The sequence below is a fragment of the Bufo bufo genome, chromosome 6 (assembly GCF_905171765.1).
Source record: "Bufo bufo chromosome 6, aBufBuf1.1, whole genome shotgun sequence".
NCBI lineage: Eukaryota > Metazoa > Chordata > Amphibia > Anura > Bufonidae > Bufo > Bufo bufo.
In genome coordinates, this window is record NC_053394.1 from 115,699,927 (window position 1) to 115,717,404 (window position 17,478).

Consider the following 17,478-nt stretch of genomic DNA (forward strand, 5'->3'; position numbering starts at 1 on the left):
ATGTCCTGCCACAATGGCAAGGTGTCCCGCAAGCGGCAGCACTAGCCTGGAGTAGATGATAGATAGATAGACAAATAGATAAATAGACAGATACAGTAGAGTGATAGAAAGATAGATACATATATATACTGTAGATCACGCTCTCTCCCTAGTATAAAACTGCAGTTCCATGCGCCATCTGCCATAGAAACACAAATTGCACCCTGGATTTTCTAACTACTCTTTTTACGCACTTCGTTCTCTATTTGAGCAGGATATCGCTCTGCACTCACGCGATTCCACTGTGAGCGCTAGCGCTGCTACATCTGTAGAATATGGAGCAGAATCTGTTCTTTCAGTAATATGAGCAATGCAATAATATAGCAGTGCAGCTCAAGGGCAGACTGTCTCATCACTGCATTCTGCTGATTTCTGGGGTAATAGAAGGAGCCCCAATGTGTGTGATCACCAGATATGAGGTCACCCTAGGCTCTATCTGTACCCCGCTTATATAAGTTATTAAATAGTAATTATTACCTGGCTTCTTCACTGCAACCATCTTTAAAAAAGCTTCCTCAAACATCTTTAGTTCCTTTAGATCCATTTCTTGCTTTTTGGCATGCCGACGCCAGGCCATATAACTGTGAGACAGAGAAAAGTCCTTACATGAGCCGTACAGATGACAATATTCAGTTCCCCATCAGAAAACACCCATGGACCCCTCCCCCACTACAGAGATTGGGATATAAAGGTGCAGTATAACAAGCAGGAAGGATCTGGTGTCTTAGTGTATATTATATCATAATATAGCAGCGGGAAAGGGAGGACAGCGACTACCTGATTATAGCACTGTCCGATCCAGCCCCTGTATTATAGACTGGCTGCTGTAGTTACTGCGCCACCTGTAGGTCAGACATTAAATCTTATACGAATAATGTGATGTGTAGAGTAGAAGAAAAAGGAAACTCACCAGCAAATTATGACGGCAATCACAGCGGCAAAAAGAAGAATTCCTAAAAGTGGCAGGACAACGCGCAATATGTCTGGTAATAAAGAAACGTGATGCTTGTTATTAATTCTTACTATAGAGAGAAAAAATTCTGCAAGACATTGTCCAACATCTCTAGATCCTCCTGATGCCAGCAGGGCCCTTCACGAGGACATCAGCTGGTAGGCACTGGCAGCTTGGCTGGGTATAGTGGTGGTGATTGCTAGACTGTGGACTGGTAACATCTGGATAAGGGGCACATCATTATAGGAAAGGAATTAAATGACTACTCACTGTTATTCGCACCTCCGCTGTCCGGACCGTGTGTTGTCCGCGGTGATCCATGGAAAGTCACTGTCCATAAAAGAATGAAGGAAAATAAAGACATGAAATCAATCAGCAGCTGAACCCCTAAACTGGACCATGAGGTGGAGATACTAACTGAACCCTAGAAACCTACACAACCCTCCCAGTGATAACGTCCATTACCGCCCGGTGTCTCTGGGACTTTCTGTTCAGCAAAACAAACAAAAAAATCACCAACAGATACAAGAGAAATCTGCTGAGCTCCATCTTCTCCAACTGCAAACCCTCAAAGATTCCCATGTACCCCAACACATAGACTGGACACAGCGGTGTGATGTCACCATCATCAGAGCTCTGGGGATGAGGCTGCTGCTACTGATGATGTCATCAGCGATAAAACCTAAAAGATGCACATTATATGAGAAGGGGATATTCTAAGTAAAAAAAAATCCCCCAATAGAAACTTTATTGACACTAAATATTGCAACTAACATGAGTTTAGACCGGGTGTTCATAATTTTGTGCTGATTAATTCCTTACTACTGTACATCTTCATAGCGATCAGTGCTACGTTTTTCAGATACAGAGCTCTAAATTCCCTGCATAGCCATAGATTTAATGATACCATTCTGGGAACCATCATTATAGGAAATGGGTGTCTACTACACATATGCATACATTGAACTCAATAGATCCCCTCTCTTGTCCATGGGTTGTGTACGGTATTGCAGTTCACTGCCATTCAAGTAAATGGGGCTCAGCTGCAATGTCACACACATTCCACTGTCTTATAACCTGAGCTCCAAGCCACAGAGACTACAAACGAGTTTCGCCTCTAGGACCCATAATTATGTCAGGAGAAAAACTATATTTAGTCCCCATTCAGTGAGATAAACCCCCGGAGATAATGTCCATTACCTGCAGGTGTTTTTGTGGGCTTTCCATCAACAGAAAATATAGCAAATAAAAGAAACAGAAGAGCAATTCTTCTCGCATCCATTTTCTCCAACAATTAACCCTCAAAAGAATCCGGTGCACCCCCAACACATGGAAGCCTGGACATAGCATTGTGATGTCACATAGTATCAGAATTCTAAGGGGGCGGGGCTTCTGGCTGCTGCTGATGTCATCAGAGATATAGTCTGAATAAAGAACTGTATATAGAGCAGTGATATTAAAAGGGGAATGCCACCTCTAATAAACCTGTGATAAAGTCATAGAGACATTGGGAGGAATTTATCCTAACCAGGGAGTATTTGAAGTCAGTTTTGTTGTGGTCTGTGTTGTTTTATTTTTTGCTAGATTTATCAAACTCATGTTGTTTGATAAATGTGTCTTATCCTTAAACCTAATTCTTTTGTCAAGAAAACTAGTCAAGTTTTTCTGCTCCATCCTCCTATAGGAGTAAATTTGTGACCTTTTTTGTGATTTTTTTTTAATAAAGTCTCAATTATAAATGTGGAGTGAAACTCAGTAGCATAGCTAACCACATCCACTTTTCCACCCACATTGCAAAACTGGAGTGAGTGGTATAAAAATGCAAAACGGCACAACATTTTTGCGCAAGCGAGCGCAAAAGCACTTAAAAGCCCTATTTTGAGGCCGTTTGAAGCCAGAATTCTGGAGTGAAAGCATATTAAACCTGCCCGTTCATATATTATATTAAGTGATGAGTGAAGTAATGAAAATTGGATTTGGTGCTTTTTCTAATTTCACTAAGAAATTTGATTTGTGAAGAATTACCTATTGCTCATTTGGGGGTCCTACCATTGTATATACTATGTATTATTTTATATTATTGTGGCAGTTTGATCTAACAAGGATGTGGAAGGCAAGTGTTAACAAGTAAGAGTGCTAACCACCCCGTTCCTCTCCTCTCTATAGGAGTGGGCTGGTCCTGCTTCCTGCCTGGAGGCGGAGTTTCTGTTAAACTACTGTGTGGAGAGGAAGCAAAGTTCAGAGCTCCAGCTCCTGGAAAAGGTTCTTCAAAGAGATCAGCTATATCTGGGACTTAAATTAATTCTTGACAATCAGCATTTCAAGACACTGCTAGGAGGTGAAGAACTATGGATAAGACACCCATCCCCCAGAACACTGCAAGGCCACTATGTCTTAGGTGCTTTTATTTTGTGGATTGGCAGGAAGAATGTACCAAAAATTCTTTACTTACACCAAATTCCACATATGGCTCCCACTTAAATTTTTTACCCAAATCTTTAGAATCTTTTCTGTGGTGTACAAGATCTCTTTGAATTGCTTACTATATTCCCACCAGAGAATGGTCTTCCAGATATGTTTCCAATGGCAGATTGGCCATAGATATAACAGAGAAATTTCCTGGTGGGTTGATGCCCAGGGGGCTGCCTAAGGCTTCCTCTATGCTGCTAGCCGGGTATATACCAAGCTCTCAGCAGTAATTAAAGCTGTGAGAATCAGATATTCATGTTCCCGGACAGTGGTTCTGATGGGATGGTATTTTGCGCTATGGTATTGTTGACCTACTTGTGTTTCCTCGCCTTCTCTCAATTTGGACCTATCTACTACATAGGGCTATTTTATTTTATTTTTTGCCAGGGCCACTTTAAGCTCCCAGTCCGCCCCTGATTGTAGCCCTTAAAGGGAGCAAAAACAACTCTATAAACGTTTTGTCTGCCCTTCAAATCATCTGCTGTGTGGTTAGCTCATGGAGGGTAGGTCACTAGCTGGCATTGTGGTGGGGCACTGACAGTGTGGTGGAAAATTGGCATTGTGGTTGGGCATTGAGAATGTGGTGGGCACTGGGACTGGCACTATGGAGGGGCATTGACATTGTGGTGGATCATTAGCTGGCACTGTGGTGTGGAACTGTCAGTGTGGTGGGACAGTGGCCTTATGGTGGGACACTGACAGTGTGGTGGGACATTGGCATTATAGTGGGTCAGTAGCTGGCATTATAGTTGGAAGCAGTGTGGCTTGTTCTGCTATACTGTTAGTGGAGCTCCTTCTCACTACAATGGCAGTTACAGAGCACCAGGCCACTCGGTTGTTTCCATAATACGGACACTTGTGCACTTTGTTCCAACAGCAGGATGGGACAGTGTAGCAGTATAAGGGCTTTCATTTGGAGGACAAGTTCAGGGTGGGTGACAGTCCAGAAATTTGTGGACAGGTACAAAATAAGGCAGTTTTTCCAGCAAGATGGTGCACCACCACATTATGGGTGTCAGGTCCGAGCATTCCTAGATGAACAGTTTCCTGGAAAGTGGATTGGTCGTCGTGGGCCAGTTGAATGGCCGTCCAGGTCTCCCGATCTGACCCCCTTAGACTTTTATCTTTGGGGTCATCTGAAGGCAATTGTCTATGCTGTGAAGATACGAGATGTGCAGCACCTGAAACTACGGATACTGGAAGCCTGTGCTAGCATTTCTCCTGTGGTGTTGCTATCAGTGTGTGAAGAGTGGAGAAGAGGGTTGCATTGACAATCCAACACAATGGGCAGCACATTGAACATATTTTATAAGTGGTCAGACACTTGTAAATAACTCATGAAAGAATAAAGTTACGTTAAAACCAAGCACACCATTGTTTTTCTTGTGAAATTCCCAATAAGTTTGATGCGTCACATGACCCTCTTCCTATTGGAAAAAAAAAAGTTGGATTCAAAATGGCCAACTTCAAAATGGCCGCCATGGTCACCACCCATCTTGAAAAGTTTCCCCCCTCACATATACTAATGTGCCACAAACAGGAAGTTAATATCACCAACCATTCCCATTTTATTAAGGTGTATCCATATAAATGGCCCACCCTGTAGTACTATTCCTATCAGTTTAATCCCTGTTACGTCCCATATCAGGGATTGCTTTTTGTGAAAAAAAATTTAGGCCGGGTACCTTTGACTGCCTTCACAGTGACAGACCAAACTCTGATACACCAAACTGAATTGATTTTAGGAACCGGGAGATGGAAAAAGCAGCTTGGTCGGTCCTCTTACTCCCAAGTTGGGGCACTGCGCGTGCACGGAGCAATGTGCTATGACACCCTATATGAGTGGTATCTTAACTAGTACTATTCCTATCAGTTTAATCCCTGTTACGTCCCCTATCCGGTGACGTGTGTCGAATTGATTAACCATTGTCGAATTAACGAACCATTACGACATCCTGAAATAATTTAGTTCTGAGCTCTGTACTTGCTTTGTAATGGAATTGATGGGGATTTTTTAAATTGTCTGCATTATTTCTAATAAACTATTAAGAGACTTTATTATGATTTTTTTTATTTTATGTATTAAAAACCCATACAACTTAAAAAAATAAATTAAAAATTAATGTTTTTTCTATGAAAAATTATCCTCCATCAACAACACATCAGTAAAGCGTCCTGTCCTTGCCACCGTGGTAGGAGGAGGATTACTTTCACCTCTTCCCCAGTTAGATTCCCGTTGTGCTGTGATATCCCCCTTATAAGCTGTGTAAAGCATATTTTTTAGTTTGGTTTTGAACTGCTGCATCCTTTCCGACTTTCGGTAATTAGATAACATTTCCGCCACTTTCTGCTTATACCGGGGGTCTAGTAGCGTGGCCACCCAGTACAGGTCGTTCTCCTTCATCCTTTTTATACGAGGGTCCCTCAACAGACATGACAGCATGAAAGACCCCATTTGCACAAAGTTGGATACCGAGCTACTCATTTCCCGTTCCTCGTCCTCGTTCTTCCCCCCAGCCACGTACAACACCACGGGTCCCAGATAGGTGACAACAACGAGCACCCTAGGATGCCTGCTGTGGTTGGTCTTCCTCCTCCTCAAAGCCACATTCCTCCTCTGACTCCTCTTCCTCATACTCCTTTTCCAGCGTTGCCGCAGGTCCGGCAAGCGATGATGACAAGGCTGATTCTGGTGGTGTTGGTGACCACAACTCTTCCTCTTAACGCTCATCTACAGCCTGATCCAGCACTCTTCGCAGGGCACGCTCCAGGAAGAAAACAAATGGGATTATGTCGCTGATGGTGCCTTCAGTGCGACTGACTAGGTTTGTCACCTCCTCAAAAGGACGCATGAGCCTACAGGCATTGCGCATGAGCGTCTAGTAACGTGGCAAAAAAATTACTAGCTCCGCAGAGGCTGTCCTAGCACCCCGGTCATACAAATACTCGTTGACGGCTTTTTCTTGTTGGAGCAGGCGGTCGAACATTAGGAGTGTTGAATTCCAATGTGTCGGGCTGTCGCAAATCAAGTGCCTCACTGGCATGTTGTTTCGCCACTGGATATCTGAAAAGTGCGCCATGGCCATGTAGGAACACCTGAAATGGCCACACACCTTCCTGGCCTGCTTGAGGACGTCCTGTAAGCCTGGGTACTTAGACACAAAGCGTTGTACGATGAGATTCAACACATGTGCCATGCACGGCACATGTGACAACTTGCCCAAATTCAATGCCGCCAACAAATTGCTTCCATTGTCACACACCACTTTGCCAATCTCCAGTTGGTGCGGGGTCAGCCACTGATCCACCTGTGCGTTCAGGGCGGACAGGAGTGCTGGTCCGGTGTGGCTCTCTGCTTTCAGGCAAGTCAACCCCAAGACAGCGTGACACTGTCGTATCTGGAATGTGGAATAGCCCCTGGGGAGCTGGGGTGATTTAGTTGATGTGCAGCCAGACTCCGCAGCAGAAGAGGACTCAGCCGATGAGGTTATCGAAGAGGATGGAGTAGGAGGAGTAGAGGAGGTGGCAGTAGGCTTGCCTGCAAGACGTGGCGGTGTCACCAACTCCGCTGCAGAGCCACGCATTCCATGCTTGGGGTGACTCGTGACATTGGCTTCTTACGCTCAAACATTTCCTTGACAGACACCTGACTGTGGGCAGATGAGATGGAACTGCTAAAGGTGAGAGGCGGAGTGGCGGATGGTTGAGAGGGGGCAAGGAGGACAGCAGTGGTTGACGTGGCTGAAGATGCTGGACCAGGAGGAGGATGTTGGCTTTGAGTTTGTGTGCTGCTTGTACTCATGTGTTGATCCCATTGGCGTTTGTGATGTGAGATCATGTGCCTTCTCAAAGCAGTTGTACCGAGGTGGGTGTTGGACTTCCCACGACTCAGTTTCTTTTGGCACAGGTTGCAAATTGCATTGCTGTTATCAGAGGCAGACACACAAAAAAAATGCCACACTGCTGAGCTTTGCAATGACGGCATTCTGGTGGTGGCAACAGCATGCGTTGATTGGCGTGCTGTTTGGCTGACCCCGGGTGCCGATACATGCTGTCTGACTGTGCCACTAGCTCCTTGCGACGACCTCCCCTAGCTTCCAACTCGTCTCCTCCTTCCCTCTGTCTCCCCTTCTGAACTTTCCCCCTCTTCTTCTTCTCTTCGAGCAGGCACCCACGTGGCATCCACGGACACATCGTCATCATCAACCACTTCACTTGTATCTGACACCTCAGCAAAGGAAGCAGCAGCGGGTACAACTTCATCATCATCACACTGGACGTCCATGTGTGTAATCCTGCCTGACTGAGACATATCCCTGTTATCTACATCCTCTGGCAATAATGGTTGCGCATCACTAATTTTATCCAACTGATGTGTAAATAACTCCTCTGACGGATCAAGTGAAGCGGCTGTGGTGGCTGTAATGGTAGTGGTGGTGGTGGCGGCGGGCGGGAGAGTGGTAACTTGAGAGCAGGTGACCGAAGCTGAGCTGGAGGAGGATGGTGCGTCAAGGTTCTTAGCGGAAGCTGTTAAAGATTGGGTGTCCTGTGTAAGCCAGTCAACTATGTCCTCAGAATTTTTCGGGTTCAGGGTATGTGGCCTCTGAACACTGGACATTATTCCAGGGCCAGTGGAAATCACAGCACCACGACGGCCTCTGCGGGGTGGCCTGCCTCTGCCTGTCATTTTTTTTTTTAGATAAGTGGTACTATGCGTGCAAGGTACTGTGTCACCCTATATAAGTGGTGGGCAGTGGGCACAGTACAGTCTGTGTGGGCCTGACACTCACTGGCTTGCAACTGCGATTATATTTATTACAGAGAAAAAAATAAATTGACTTTAGTTTTATCTGCAAGGTATTGTGACACCCTGTAACGGTATGAGTGGTGGCCTGGTCAGTGGCCACAGTACAGTCTGTGGGCCAGACTCTCACTGGCTTGCAACTGCGATTATATCACAGAGAAAAAATAAATTGACTTTAGTTTTATCTGCAAGGTATTGTGACACCCTGTAACGGTATGAGTGGTGGCCTGGCCAGTGGCCACAGTACAGTCTGTGTGGGCCAGACACTCACTGGCTTGCAACTGCGATTATATTTATTACAGAGAAAAAAATAAATTGACTTTAGTTTTATCTGCAAGGTATTGTGACACCCTGTATGAATGGTGTGCACACAGTACAGTCTGTGAGCCTGCAGCCACTCGCTGTCTGGCAACTGCGATTATATTTAAAAAATTATAATAAATTGACTTTTTTTTATCTGCAAGGTACTGTGACACCCTATATGAGTGGTGTGCACACAGTACAGTCTGTGGGCCTGCAGCCCCTCACACACGGGCAGGCAACTGAAATATATATATATATATATATATAAAAGCAGACTGATGTACCAGCCCTAAAAAGAGCTTTTTGGGGTGCTGTCAGGACGCTGTCCTTACAGCAGATGAGTCTGTGGATACAAAACACTGCCCTAGCTAACGCTTTCCCTATTAAATCAGCAGCAGCAGCACTGTCCCTCCTCTCACTAAGAATGCAGCTTCCGAATGAATCTAAAATGGATGCTGTCCAGGAGGTGGGAGGGTCTGCGAGGGAGGGTCTGCTGCTGATTGGCTGGTCTGCTGACTGTGAGGTACAGGGTCAAAGTTTGCTCAATGATGATGTATAGGGGGCGGACAGAACATCGCATATGTTCGCCCGCCGCGGTGAACGCGAACAAGCCATGTTCGCAGTGAACTGTTCGCTGGTGAATAGTTCGGGACATCACTAATCGCGGCATCTAAGGCTATTTTTTAGGCTTTTAAATACTCACCCTATTCATTTGATTGTGTAGAGGCCGTCACGGCCATCTTGATTGAAGACATCGGGTGAGATGACGTCAATGACCATCAAATTAAAACATATTCACTTCGATCTGAATTTCAGGGAAAATTTGATTTCTAATAATGCCAAATATCCTCGCGCTTCGTGGTAACGAATCAACTTTTCATAAAATGGTGGTAAAAAAAACATACACATCATTATTTGTTAACGGAGTGGCCATTGCTGCCATCTTGAGTGAATAAAAAGCGTAACATTTTGCGCGCTGCCGTGTGACAAAAACACGTGATCACGCTGGGCATACACGGCGACATTATTTCATGCATTTTTCCAATCAGGATGGCCATGATGTCCTCTTCGCAAGTAAATAGATGAGACGAGTATGAATTTTTTTAAACCCCTGATTAACCCTTGAAAGGCCTTAATGTGACTGTCGCTGTTCCCCATCATTGTGCCTGCTACATACAATGAAGTGTGATTTGTGACAAAAGTATTTAATCACAAATTGAATTTCTTTGTGAACTTCTCTCATCTCTAGCCTCAGCACTCACACCCCCACTGATAAAAAACCTTTGACATGTCACCAGGGCCGTTTCTTGGATGGCTGGCCGCAGCAAGGAGGTTCCTTGGCTGGTGTAGCGACTGACACAAACTGTAACGACATGCAGGACGGTGGCAGCCTTCTCTCACCTCCCGGGAGCACCCTTACTACTTTATAGACACCCTTGCCTGTGTCACAACTTGCACGCTTCTCATGAGAGGGAGAGATGGGATTTGAATCCACAACCTTCTGTATCAGAGGCAAAGCACTTACCCACACAGCTATAGCCACTGACTGAAAAAATATGAGACTTCAACTGTAGACTCTGTTATAGCTGTTATAGCCAGTGTATATCTATACACATGACAGCTGCCCCAACACACCCAGCACTGCTATATCTCTATATGACAGCTTCCCCAGCACATTCAGCTCTGCTATATCTCTATATATGATAGCTGCCCCAGCACACACAGCTCTGCTACATCTAATACACATGACAGCTTCCCCAGCACACTCAGCTCTACTATATCTCTATATATGACAGCTACCCCAGCACACCCAGCTCTGCTACATCTATACACATGACAGCTGCCCCTGCACACTCAGCTCTGCTATATCTATATATCTCTAAGTATTACTATACAGTAGATAGATATATAGAGATATAGCAGAGCTGAGTGTCCTGGGGCAGCTGTCATGTGTATAGATGTAGTAGAGCTGGGTGTGCTGGGGCATCTGTTATGTGCAAAGATGTAGCAGAGCTGGGTGTGCTGGGGCAGCTATCATATATAGAGATATAGCAAAGCTGAGTGCGTTGGGGCAGCTGTCATGTGTATAGATGTAGCAGAGCTGGGTGTGCTGGGCAGCTTTCATATATAGAGATATAGCAGAGCTGAGTGCGCTGGGGCAGCTGTCATGTGTATAGATGTAGCAGAGCTGGGTGGGCTGGGGCAGATTTCATATATAGAGATATAGCAGAGCTGAGTGCGCTGGGAAGCTGTCATGTGTATGGATGTATACTGGCTATCAAAGGTATAAACGAGTCTACAGTACAAGTCTCATATTTTTTCTGCCAGTTGCTATTCAGCTCTTATAGCTGTGTGGTTAATACACAAGCACTGACTCCATATATGGACATACAGCACAGGACACAGGAAGAGGCTGCATCGCATCGCTGACATGGAGTAAGTATGTGTTTTTCTTTTTTTTAATTACCCGACTGTTACTGTCACATGGGGGGAGCGGGAGGCACTATGATACTGGCACATGGGGGGAAGGAGAGAGGCACTTGATACTGGCACATGGGGGGGTTGGCACTATGATACTGGCACATGGGGGGTGGGTGGGAAGGAGAGAGGCACTTGACACTGGCACATTGGGAGGGGGGTTGGCACTATGATACGAGCACATATGGGGGGTGGGAGGGAGAGAGGCACTTAATACTGGCACATTGGGAGGGGTGGCACTATGATACTGGCACATGGGGGGTTGGTGGGTTATGAGAGAGGCACTTAATACTGGCACATGGGGGGGGGGATGGCACTATGATACTGGCACATTGGGGGGGAGATGGCACTATGATACTGGCACATGAAGGGGAAGGAGAGAGGCACTTGATACTGGCACATGGGGGGGTTGGCATCTGATACTGGCACATGGGGGGGTTGGCACTATGATGCTGGCACATGGGGGAGAAGAGAGGTACTTGATACTGGCACATGGGGGGGTTGTCACTATGATACTGGCACATGGGGGGGTGGGGGGAAGGAGAGAGGCACTTGATACTGGCACATTGGGAGGGGGGGAGATTGCACTATGATACTGGCACATATGGGGGGGTGGGTGCGAAGGAGAGAGGCACTTGATACTGGCACATTGGGAGGGGGGGAGATGACACTATGATACTGGCACATATGGGGTGGTGGGAAGGAGAGAGGCACTTAATACTGGCACATTTGTGGGCAGAGATGGCACTATGAAACTGGCACATGGGGGGTGGGTGGGAAGGAGAGAGGAACTTAAAACTGCACATTAGGGGGGAGATGGCACTATGATACTGGCACATGGGGGGGCGCGAGATGGCACTATGATACTGGCACATTGGGGGGAGCGAGATGGCACTATGATACTGGGACATGGGGGGGAGAGAGGCACTTGATACTGGCACATTGAGGGGAGAGATGGCACTATTATACTGGGACATGGGGGGGAGGAGAGAGGCATTTGATACTGGCACATTGGGGGGGTTTGGCACTTGATATTGGCACATGGGGGAGTGGGAAGGAGAGAGGCACTTGATACTGGCACATGGGGGGTGGGAAGGAGAGAGGCACTTGATACTGGCACATTGGGGGGGGAGATGGCACTATGATACTGGCACATTGGGGGGAGAGATGGCACTATGATACTTGCACTTTGGGGGGGAGATGGCACTATGATACTGGGACATGATGGGGGGGGCATCTATGGGGACACTTACTGACACATTATTGGGGGGCATTATGGGGGTCCCTTTTTACTGGCACATTATTGGGGGGCACTATGGGGGCATCTACTGAGGCCACAAAGAAGGGGTATTTTATACGGGGGGCTCTGTGTGGTAGTCGTATTATCAGGGGTATTATCTGATTCTGCAGTATAGTATTGGGGGGCACAGCGGCACAGTATTGGGGGTAGTAGGATGGTTTAAAAGATGCGAGAATGATGGAAAAGTAGTAAACTAAGATATTTTTTAATCAAACTGCTGTACAGACGAAAAGTGGCTGAAAACTGATGGTCTGATCTGAAGGTCTGAAAGGAGAAGATGAGGAAAGAGAACATCTTTATCAAAGAGACGTCACTGGATGTAAGAGGTATGGGGCGCTGTATTACCCTGGATGTTAGAAGTATGTGGGCTGTATTACCCTGGATGTAAGAGGTATGGGGCACTGTATTACCCTGGATGTAAGAGGTATGGGGTGCTGTATTACCCTGGATGTATAAGGTATGAGGCGCTGTATTACCCTGGATGTAAGAGGTATGGGGCACTGTATTACCCTGTATGTAAGAGGTATGTGCGTTGTATTACCCTGTATGTAAGAGGTATGGGGCACTGTATTACCCTGGATGTAAGAGGTATGTGCACTGTATTACCCTAGATGTAAGAGGTATGTGCGCTGTATTGCCCTGGATGTAAGAGGTATGAGGCGTTGTATTACCCTTTATGTAAGAGGTATGGGGTGCTGTATTACCCTGTATGTAAGAGGAATGTGCGCTGTATTACCCTGTATGTAAGAGTTATGGGGTGCTGTATTACCCTGTATGAAAGAGGTATGTGCGCTTTATTACCCTGGATGTAAGAGGTATGTGCGCTGTATTACCCTGTATTTCCAATTTTTTTCAAATCCAAATCCGAATACTTTGTTAAAAAAGGACTCTTTATTTTTTCATATTAAAAGAATATTGAGTTTGGATCACTTTGTTTCTTACACCGTTCACACAATTCTTATGTACAGGATTCGAGATTCGAGAGATTCGAGAACCTTTTTGGATTCGAAAAAAATTGGATTCGTCTCACCTCTACTTTAAAGTAAAGATCTTTGATTATTCTTAGTTCTGACCCAATTGGATGGGATAATGGTCTACTGCAGTGTTTCTCTACCAGGATGCCTCCAGCTGTTGCAAAACTACATTTCTCAACATGCCCTGACAGCCAAACGCTGTCTGGGCATGCTGAGAGTTGTAGTTTTGCAACAGCTGGAGGCATCCTGGTAGGGAAAAGCTGGTCTACTGTGATAATATGAACAATGGGGGTTCTACAAAAGGGCTATTGTGGGGCTCTTATTCCTGTTTACACATGTGTTTTAAAATGAATGTTTCCCCTTTTATAAACAAGTAAATAATGACACAATGCTGTGGGGCTGGTATGCAACTTTTTCCAGGGCTGGTTTTTATCCCCAGTCAGGCCGTGTATGGAACGTCTTAGCAGAAGGCAGCATTTCACCAACATGGTGGAGCAGTATGTGTGCACACGCCTACACATACTGAATGACAGGTCTGCCCCCTTCAACTTCTGGGTCTCCAAATTGGGCACATGGCCTGAGCTTGCCCTTTACGCCTTGGAGGTGCTGGCCTGCCCTGCAGCCAGTGTATTATCTGAACGTGTGTTTAGCACGGCAGGGGGCGTCATCACAGACAAGCGCAGCCGCCTGTCCACAGCCAATGTGGACAAGTTCACGTTTTAATAAAATGAACCAGGCATGGATCCCTCAGGACTTGTCCGTACCTTGTGCAGAATAGACATGTATACTGGCACTAAGCAGCCATTGTTATACTGCAGCGCAATTACTCATGTTTGTATTTTGGATATTTCACACTCTTTTGGAGTGTACCTTAATTTTACAAAATTAATTAAAATTAAAACCAAAAACCTGTGTTGGCTATCTCATCCTCCTCCACCGCCGCTTCCACCTACTCCGCTACTTCCACCGTCTCCTCAAACTCCTACTCCATATAGAACTCCACCTCATAAATACATTTTTTTTTTTGTACATGTTTATATTTTATATAATTTCATTACTTTATAATTTACATTTTCTTTTTTTTACAATTTTTTTTTTTAATTGTCATTAACATTTTCTGGTGAAATTAACCAATTTTGGGTGTATAGTACCACTGCTATACCTAGTAGGCCGGTTAAAAAATAAATTGTCATTAACATTTTCTGGTGAAATTAACCAATTTTTGGCTGTATAGTACCACTGCTATACCTAGTAGGCCGGTAAAAAAAATATAAAAATTGTCACTAGGGATGAGCGAACCCAAACTGTATAACCGAATTTTGGGGTGTCCGTGACACGGACCCGAACCCGAACATTTTCGTAAAAGTCCAAAGCAGCCAATCAACAAGCGTCATACTACTTGCCCCAAGAGGCCATCACAACCATGCCTACTATTGGCATGGCTGTGATTGGCCAGTGCAGCATGTGACCCAGCCTCTATTTAAGCTGGAGTCACGTAGCGCCGCACGTCACTCTGCTATGATCAGTGTAGGGAGAGGTTGCAGCTGCTGCTGTTAGGGAGAGATTAGGCAGGGATTTACTCAGCAAAAACACTTAATTCAGTGATCGATCTACAGCTGTGGATTATTGAACTGCTGCTATTTAATTGCTCACTGTTTTTAGGCTGCCCAGAGCGTTTTTATGTCACTTTTTTCTTGGGTGATCGGCGGCCATTTTGTGTCTTGTGGTGCGCCAGCACAAGCTGCCACCAAGTCCATTTAAGCATCAATAGTGTGGTTATTTTTTTGCTATATCCTACATCAGGGGCTTGGCTGTGCTTGCTATTTTATTGAGGGGTAAAATACAATTGGCCAAAATAGCAGTACCCTAAATCTGGTGTTTCAGCTGTGGCTAGCCAATTGTAATACTGTCTGCTGTCTGCCGAAGCACAGTTTTTGTTATGGGTTGAATACAATTCCCAACTTAGCAATCCCCTAAATATTTTTTTTCTGCTGTATCAGGCCAAGTTTAAATTGATCCATAAAAGGGTATATTAGATTGAAGGTGCGGATAGTGTCATCCTCAATAACTTCACACGCTACCGTGCATTTCCAAGTTTAAATAATTCTGGCCGTAAACGTATACCTGTCACCCAGCGCCTAAATAAGAGGCCTAAAATTTATATTCAGCTAAATCTATGTTTATTGCTGAGGCTGGTCAATTTATTTAGTGTCCGCCAAAGCACAGTTTTTGTTCTGGGTTGAATACAATTCCCAACTTAGCAATCCCCTAAATATTTTTTTTCTGCTGTATCAGGCCAAGTTTAAATTGATCCATAAAAGGGTATATTAGATTGAAGGTGCGGATAGGGTCATCCTCAATAACTTCACATGCTACCGTGCATCTCCAAGTCTAATTCTGTCCGTAAACGTATACCGGTCATCCAGCGCCTAAATACTAGGCCTACAATTTATATTCAGCTAAATCTGTTGATACTGCTGTGGCTGGTCAATCTATTTAGTGTCTGCCAAAGCACAGTTTTTGTTCTGGGTTGAAATACAATTCCCAACTTACAGCAGAAACCACAAATTTAGGGAATTACTATCAGGCCAAGGTTAAATCTATCCATAAAAGGGTATATTAGATTGAAGGTGCGGATAGTGTCATCCTCAATGACTTCACACGCTACCGTGCATTTCCAAGTTTAAATAATTCTGTCCGTAAACGTATACCTGTCACCCAGCGCCTAAATAATAGGCCTAAAATTTATATTCAGCTAAATCTATGTTTATTGCTGAGGCTGGTCAATTTATTTAGTGTCCGCCAAAGCACAGTTTTTGTTCTGGGTTGAATACAATTCCCAACTTAGCAATCCCCTAAATATTTTTTTTCTGCTGTATCAGGCCAAGTTTAAATTGATCCATAAAAGGGTATATTAGATTGAAGGTGCGGATAGGGTCATCCTCAATAACTTCAGACGCTACCGTGCATTTCCAAGTCTAATTCTGTCCGTAAAAGGGATACCTGTCATCCAGCGCCTAAATACTAGGCCTACAATTTATATTCAGCTAAATCTGTCGTTACTGCTGTGCCTGTATTAGTGTAATAAGGTACCTAAATAGATACCCAGATAGTGTTAGGTGCCTGTAAAAAAAGGCCTGAATTTGAATTCAATACATTGGGCCAAATAATTTTTTTCTTATTGTGGTGAACGGTAACAATGAGGAAAACATCTGGTAAGGGACGCGGACATGGTCGTGGTGGTGTTAGTGGACCCTCTGATGCTGGGAGAGGACGTGGCCGTTCTGCCACAGCCACACGTCCTAGTGAACCAACTACCTCAGGTCCCAGTAGCCACCAGAATTTACAGCGATATTTGGTGGGGCCCAATGCCGTTCTAAGGATGGTAAGGCCTGAACAGGTACAGGCATTAGTCAATTGGGTGGCCGACAGTGGATCCAGCACGTTCACATTATCTCCCACCCAGTCTTCTGCAGAAAGCGCACAGATGGTGCCTGAAAACCAAGCCCATCAGTCTGTCACATCACCCCCATGCATATCAGGGAAACTGTCTGAACCTCAAGTTATGCAGCAGTCTCTTATGCTGTTTGAAGACTCTGCTGGCAGGGTTTCCCAAGGACAACCACCTAGCCCTTCCCCAGGGGTGGAAGAGATAGAATGCACTAACGCACAACCACTTATGTTTCCTGATGAGGACATAGGAATACCACCTCAGCACGTCTCTGATGATGACGAAACACAGGTGCCAACTGCTGCGTCTTTCTGCAGTGTGCAGACTGAACAGGAGGTCAGGGAGGAAGACTGGGTGGAAGACGATGCAGGGGATGATGAGGTCCTAGACCCCACATGGAATGAAGGTCGTGCCACTGACTTTCAGAATTCGGAGGAAGAGGCAGTGGTGAGACCGAGCCAACAGCGTAGCAAAAGAGGGAGCAGTGGGCAAAAGCAGAACACCCACGCCAAGAGAGTCCGTCTGCTACTGGCCACCGCCATCTGGGACCGAGCACCCCAAAGGCAGCTTCAAGGAGTTCCCTGGCGTGGCAGTTCTTCAAACAATGTGCTGACGACAAGACCCGAGTGGTTTGCACGCTGTGCCATCAGAGCCTGAAGCGAGGCATTAACGTTCTGAACCTTAGCACAACCTGCATGACCAGGCACC

The 17,478-nt window shown here is 45.4% G+C and overlaps 1 long non-coding RNA gene across 1 annotated transcript; it reads right to left on the bottom strand.

The window, feature by feature from the left end:
* LOC121005873 lies at nucleotides 1-1,450 on the bottom strand. Its single transcript, XR_005779969.1, has 3 exons — nucleotides 1,262-1,450; nucleotides 517-620; nucleotides 1-46 (listed from the first exon to the last, which is right to left on the bottom strand). It is a non-coding gene; the product is annotated as an uncharacterized LOC121005873 (long non-coding RNA).
* Nucleotides 1,451-17,478: the final 16,028 nt, after the last annotated feature.